The 7161-nt window shown below is 49.4% G+C and overlaps 1 non-coding gene across 1 annotated transcript; it reads left to right on the forward strand.

Annotated features, from left to right (window-relative positions):
• Nucleotides 1–5548: 5548 nt before the first annotated feature.
• Nucleotides 5549–5655, forward strand: LOC129406937 (U6 spliceosomal RNA). The gene has a single exon (XR_008631344.1). It is a non-coding gene; the product is annotated as a U6 spliceosomal RNA (small nuclear RNA).
• Nucleotides 5656–7161: the final 1506 nt, after the last annotated feature.

Raw genomic sequence — 7161 nt, forward strand, 5'->3', positions numbered from 1 at the left:
CCCTGCCAAGAGTGAGCACTGAGCCAGCAATAAGTCCTGGTTAACACTACGTTGCAAAGCCAAACAAAAATTTTAAAATCCGAAGAAGGGGGCGCTGGGGAAGCAGTCTAGGGCTTGGGGAGCATGCAGAGACCCAGGTTCCTCCTCTGTTCCCTCCTGGCCTTCAGAGCACTGCGGGGCACTCCTGAGGCCGCCAGCCCTGCAGGGCCCAGAAGCACGTGCCCTCAGGCCTTGGAAGCAGCTGAGAGTCACCTGGAGAGCCTCTGGGGCTCCGGAGCACCCCTGGAGTGATTCCCCAGACCACAGCTGGGGGGGAGGGGGAGGCAAAGCAAAATAAATAAAGGGCTACAATTTCCCAGACATGGAGCCAGGGAAATAATGGATTTGGAAGGATGCTAAAATTCTGAAGTCCTTTCTACTGTAAGAGAGTCTTTTTGATAAAGATAATCTAGGTCACCGGATGAATGACCAGCACTGTTTGAACTACAGCCCGCCGGCCTAAGCCTCGCCCACACAGGGCTGCTTTCAGGCTGGCGCCGCCCTCACCCTGCGCCAGCTATCTTTGGGCAGCGGCCTTTATCTAGCCAGCTGAGGCACAGAGACCACGGCAGTGCTGACTTCATCTCTAACATGGTCTTTTTTTTTATATGCAAATGTCACTGTCACGATCACTGTCATCCCGTTGCTCATCGATTTGCTCGAGCGGGCACCAGTAACATCTCTATTATGAGACTTCTTGTTATTGTTTTTGGCATACTGAATACGCCACGGGGAGCTAAGCTGCCAGGCTCTGCCATGGCAAATGTACATTTTATTTTTTTCCTCGTTAAAAATCCTATTTTTTTCTTTCAGGTTGTCTGGGCAGACAGTCAGTTTCAAAGTTGGCTCTGCGGTACAAGTCTGTCCACAGTTACTACTTGCTCAACACAAATTAACAATGCAACACATTTTATATGCAACTATGGGCCTGCGTGTAAGTGCACAGATCAATCTTTTTCTAAATATTTAAAAATATGTATTTTGAAAATATTTTTATTATTAACAAGTATGGAAAATAAAGTAGGAACAAAAATAATATTTACTCTTAATTCACATACACAGACAGAAGCGATAGCACCGCAGGTAGGGCGTTTGCCTTGTACGTGGCGAACCCGGGTTCGATTCCCAGCATCCCATATGGTCCCCTGAGCATCGCCATGAGACAGGAGTAGCGTTGGGTGTGACCCAAAAAAAGCAAAAAAAAAAAAAAAAAACCTTAAAATATTTTTTTGTTTAAAAATATTTATGGCTGCTTAAGATTAAAATTTCTGATTGTATTTCCAACATAGGTAATGTCATCATTAAAACAAGTTGACAAAGAAGGAAAAAAAAAGGATTAAGTTGTGGCTCAAGTGTTCTGTGTGTTTCAGGTCCTGGTTCTGTTCCCGGTGCCACAGGGGCCCCCTGAGCACTTCTAGGGAGTGGATCCAACTTCCTACTCATTCATGAAGTCAAACATTCATGTTTATAGTTAAGGGTCCAAAAGGAACTTACTTATCTCCAGTCTAGATCAACTCCTTATAAACAATCCTAATGGAAAAGAATTTCTTGTGTTTAGATGGTTTCATTTCTGCTCCTCTCTCTCTCTCTCTCTCTCTCTCTCTCTCTCTCACACACACACACACACACACACACACACACACACACACACACACCCTTTCTCCCTCCCTCCCTCCCTCCCTCCCTCTCCTATTATTTGTGGATTATCTTGTCACTTTTGAGCTGGGTTGTTTCTACATGCAAGCCTGAGCTGACTTGAGGGGATTCTCCCTTGGCCTGAAGGTCACCCATGGGACCTTCAAGTTTTATCATCCTGATATCAAGTTAAATGTGACTTCCTTACCATGTTGATCCACTTATGTGCAAATTTCATGACTTCATCTTTTCTAACAGCTGCTCCAGGGGTGGTGAGGGGGATACTGGGATCATTGGTGGAGGTGAGTGGGCACTGGTGGAGAGATGGGTAAATGATCACTGTATGAGTGAAATGCAAACACAAAGGTTCACAAGTTTATAACTGTACATCACAGTGATTCACTAATAAATTTTTTTTTTTTAAAGTGACTTCGTTGGTGAGGTGAAGTCTGGAGGCCGATTCATCACCTTCATCGCTGCCTTCTTTCTTTCCAGGGTTATCACGATTAAAATATTTTTCTGATGTTCCCGTTGACTGATCTCGCACCATCACAGGCTGAGTTTCTGTTGTGGTGCGAGGCACAAAGGAGGCGCCAGACTAGACAAATGCCCAAATTCTGGGAAGAGGGGAAAGGGGCAACGTTTCTCAAAGGAGGTTTTGGAAATCCGAGTGTGGGAAAGGAACTTGGCTTTGCCACGGACTCGAGCGTGCTTCCAAGCAGCCCCAAGCCCCGGGCTTTTCATCTTAAACACATTTTAACCTCGTGCTAACTCAGAGCGGGGGACAGGAGACCCACCCCCGGCGAAGTTCAGGTTAGATTTGGGACACTGGGATATTTTCTTTCATCCATAATCACTGGATCAAGGTCTATAAATCAAATCGTTAAGACACAAAACACAAACAAGGTCGTAATTTGTTTCTTCCTGCCCTCTGTTTTTCTTGGCATGGAAAAACTCAAGCTTTTCCTGACTCGGGCTGGGGAATGACACTGGGGGTGATTCATTCCCAGGGGCCTGAGTAACTGGCCTTTCATTCCTTCCCATTCTTTCCCCCGTATTGTCCCCGCTCCTGTAAGGAAACACATTGAATAAAATCATTCTCCTACTGATTAAGAACCTTCCCTAAGCTCTTTGTTCCCTTATATATTCCCAGAATCAAATTTTGTAGCTGGGGAGGTCAAGGCAGCTGAGGATGGATGCTGGTATTTCTGAGACAGAAGCAAGCAAGAGTCTGGCTTCGGGAAACCACTTCTTTTGCCTTGTTTTCTCAACAAAGCTGAGCATCACATCTCAGGAGATTGTCCCTGACCCCCTACGCAGAAGATAGGTGCATCCAAGCCTCAGTGCCCTTCTCTAAAATGAGGGGCCAGACTAGTAGTTTCTTCTCAAATAGATGCCGCTAATGTCAACCATCCCTGAAGTCAGAAGACAGAAAGAGAAGTAGTAACAAGGAAAAACTTTGACTGGACAGCATCCATAGATCTTAAGATCAAGTGGAGGAGAAGACATCATTTCCTTCTTTTATTTTTTGCGGGGGTGGGGTGGGGAGGCCCACATCTGGTGGTGCTCAGGGGTTACTCCTGGCTCAGGAATCACTCCTGAAGGTCTTGGGGCACCTTATGGGGTGCCAAGGACAGTGCCAGGGACTGAACCCGGGTTTGCAATGGGGAAGGCAAGTGCCCAATCCACTGTACTATCTCTGAGTTCCTCATTTTCATTTTTAAAGGAAACACCCCTACACTGGTGAGGGGTGTGGTGTTAGAATTCTGTGCACGAGAAACCCTTACTAACAGTCTTATAAACCACAGAATCTCAATCAGTTTAAAAACAAAACATAAACTAAACACCATTTCATTATAAATATTTTATTTTATTTTAAGAATGGGGCTGGAGAGATAATAAACACTTGGTTGACTCAGATTCAGTCCCCATCCCCATATACGGTCCCCAAGCACTGAGCACAACTGGATGTGACCCAAACAAAGAAACAGTAATAGGACCAGAGAGTACAGAGGCATTTGCCATGCATGTGGCTAACCCCAGTTCAGTCTCCTGTACCACATATGGTTTCTGAGCACTGCCAGGAGGGATCCCCTGAGCACAGAGCCAGGAATAGCCTTGAGCAGCGCTGGGTGTAGCAAGCAAGAAAGTAAGGAAAGCAAGAAAGGGAAGGAAGGAAGGGAGAAAGAGAGGGAGGGAGGGAGGGAGGAAGAGAGGGAGGGAGGGAGAGAGGGAGGGAGGGAAGAAGGGGGCGGAAGAAGGGAAGGGAAGAAGGGAAGGAGGGAGGAAGGGAAGGAGAGAGGAAGGGAAGGAGGGAAGGGAAGAAAGAAGGAAAGAAGAAAAGAAAGGAGGGAGGGAAGAAGGGAGGGAGGAAGGAAGGGAAGGAGGAAGAAAGAGAAGGGAGGGAGGAAGGAAGGAAGGGAGGAAGGAAGGAAAGAAGGGAGGGAGGAAGGAAGGAAGGGAGGAAGGAAGGGAAGAAGGGTGCCACAGAGTAACTCACAGCAGGGCCCCTCCCTTGCAGGCATAAGGCTTCTAGCTCAGTCCCTGCCCCTGTCCCTGCTCTGAGTGCCATCCTGGAAGCATTGCTGTTTGGATGCAAGCGGCACAAGAAGAGTGATTTCTTGTGTCCCACAACCAAACCAAGCGTGTGACAGAGCACCCACAGCGATTCCAAAACTCAAAAGTGTGCGACACCTCAATGAGCGCCCGAGGAAGTGTCCAAACACCTTGCAGTGTGCACAGACATAAGACAACGCAGACAGGAATGTGGCTCAAGGGACAGAGACTGCAAGTGCAGGGACCAGAGCTCCGTCCCCGCACTGTCCCCCCATCAGTGCCAAGAATGCACCCAACTTTTGAAAATAAAACATAGAGAAGGGGGGAAATAATAAAAATTATTTTTTTTCGGGTTGGTATGTGAGCCCCAACCTTCCGCCCCTCTCTGTGGAAGTGGAACAATTTATTTTCCGAGCAGTGGGCGTTGCACACAGAAGGCCGGGAGCAGAGGGGGCCGGCGTGGCCACGACCCCTCCGGGTGAGGCTGTGGAAAACTACCAGGACACCACACCCTCCTGCGCGCTAGGCCGCTAAGAAATCACCCCTTTGGTGCTTTTATTTTTCCCTCCAGAGGAAATAACCCCAGTCCCTCTCACCTGGGGCTGCAAATCTAGCTGCCTTGCCTTGCCTCTGCCTTGAGTCTGCCCTCTGGGCCAGCTTCTAGCGTCCTGAATCGGGGCAGTCAGAAGAGGGATTGATTCTCTCTGGATGAAGCATGTAGGTGAAAAACATTATTTGGGGGAGATTTTTGGCCACACTCAGCGATGCTCAGGGATTACTCCTGACTCTGCACTCAGGAATCACTCCCGGCACTGCTCGGGGATCGAACCCAGGTCAGCTGCGTGCAAGGCAAGCGCCCTACTGCTGCCTGCTGCTATACTTTCTCTCCAATCCCTGGAGAATGTGAATTGTTTTAACTTTTTTACTTCAGTTTTGACAGTCTTTCCCATGAAGCCCAGGCAGCAGGGCCCAGGGGGCCCTTCACAAGTCAGGGGAGGGGGATGAGGAAAGGAAGAACTGCTTAACAGGTGCCTGTTTCTCTGAGAGCTCGCTCTCCTCAGCTACCGCGAGAAAGGGATGTGGAAGCTCCTTGCTGAGCCTCTCTCAGGGAAGGAACTACCTACCCAGAGTGGCGAGAAGCGTTTTCCTCAGTCAGAGTTCTATTTCTTCCACTTACGGGACACTTAGAGAACATGAGCCCAACTGAACCACCACCTCAGCAAAGTGCACATGCGGGCCCAGAACATAGTATAGCAGGGAGGGCGCTTGCCGAGCACGTGGATGACCTGGGTTTGATTGTCAGAATACAGTGGTACCTGTGCTCGCTTCGGCAGCACATATACTAAAACTGGAACGATACAGAGAAGATTAGCCTGGCCCCTGCGCAAGGATGACACGCAAATTCGTGAAGCGTTCCATATTTTTGCACAGCGGGTAGGGCGTTTGCCTTGCACGCGGCCGACCCGGGTTCGATTCCCAGCATCCCATATGGTTCCCTGAGCACTGCCAGGAGTAATTCCTGAGTGCATGAGCCAGGAGGAACCCCTGTGTGTGACCCAAAAAACAAAACAACAACAACAAAAAAGAATACAGTGGTACCTAGAGTACTGTCAGGAGTAATTCCTGAGGGCAAGACCATGAGTAACCCCTGAGCATCCCATATGGTCCCCAAGCACCGTCACAAGTGATCCCTGAGTGCAAAGCCAGGAGCAATCCCTGAGCATCCCATATGGTCCCTCCCAAGCACCAATAATTCCTGAATGCAGAGCCAGGAGTAATCCTTGAGCATCCCATATGGACCCCCAAGCACCGCCAGGAGCAACTCCTGAGTATCGCCAGGTGTGACCCGGAAAGACAAAGAGAAAGAAAAGTTCACATGAGCCCAGAGAGATAGCACAGTGTGTAGGGTGTTTGCTCTGCACGGTGCCGAAGCAGGTTGGATCCCCGGCATCACATATTGGTTCCCCAGCACTGCCAGGAGTAGTTCCTGAGTGCAGAGCACCGCTGGGTGTGGCCCAAACCCCGTCTACCCTCCCCGCCAAAAAAAGTGCACATGCAATGTTGAACTTAGTTATGTGAACTGAGTTCCACCTGCTTGCCCTTCTGCTTCTTCCCATTCTCGTTCTGGCCCTGGAGTAGCTGGTTATTTAGCCCCGCCTCCCTGCTTAGAGGGGCGTGACCTGTGATCCAATCTGTCCAATCAGAGTAGTTCGTTTCCCCGGGCGGTGGGAGTGTTGCTGCGGGGATGGGCACATGACAAAGAGCAGCCAATCAGAGGGAGAGCACTCAGGCTGGGGCCTGCCGACTGGCGGCCTTTGACAGATACTGAACTGGAAGGTAAAGCGGGGGCTCTTTGCAGCCCCTTGGAAAGTCTACAGAAAGGCTCGGGGGCCTGAGGAATAGTAGAAGGTTAAGGTGATCGCCTAGATTGCGGACGCGACACTAGTCAGGATTGAGGCACCAAGCGTGGTTCCCCCAAGCACTCAGAGCACAAGGCCAGGTGTACACAACGGGCCCCCTCCAAAAAAGACAAAAGAAAGAGAAAAGAAAGATGCCCCGAGGGCATTTTTGAACCCTTGTATCATGCCATAATCTGCTCTTGTGGTTACATGCCATCAATTAATTCTCTCTCCTCTCTCTCTCTCTCTCTCTCTCTCTCTCTCTCTCTCTCTCTCTCCTTTCTCTCCCACTTCTTCCCTCCCCACCAACTCCCCAGGATCAAACCCCAGACCTTACACACACCCCTGCCCATGTGTTTCATTTCTACTTAGAAACCTGGGCTAGAATCTAGTTGTCACTTTTAAATTTGTTTTGGAGGTGCTCGGAAGCTACTCCTTAGCTTTGTGCTCAAGGTTACCTCCGGGCATGCTTGGAGGATATGTGGTGGGGGGGGGCGGGGGAGGGGGGTAGAATAGGGGTTGGCTACAGGCA

This window comes from Sorex araneus, chromosome 8, assembly GCF_027595985.1.
Source record: "Sorex araneus isolate mSorAra2 chromosome 8, mSorAra2.pri, whole genome shotgun sequence".
Taxonomy (NCBI): Eukaryota; Metazoa; Chordata; class Mammalia; order Eulipotyphla; family Soricidae; genus Sorex; species Sorex araneus.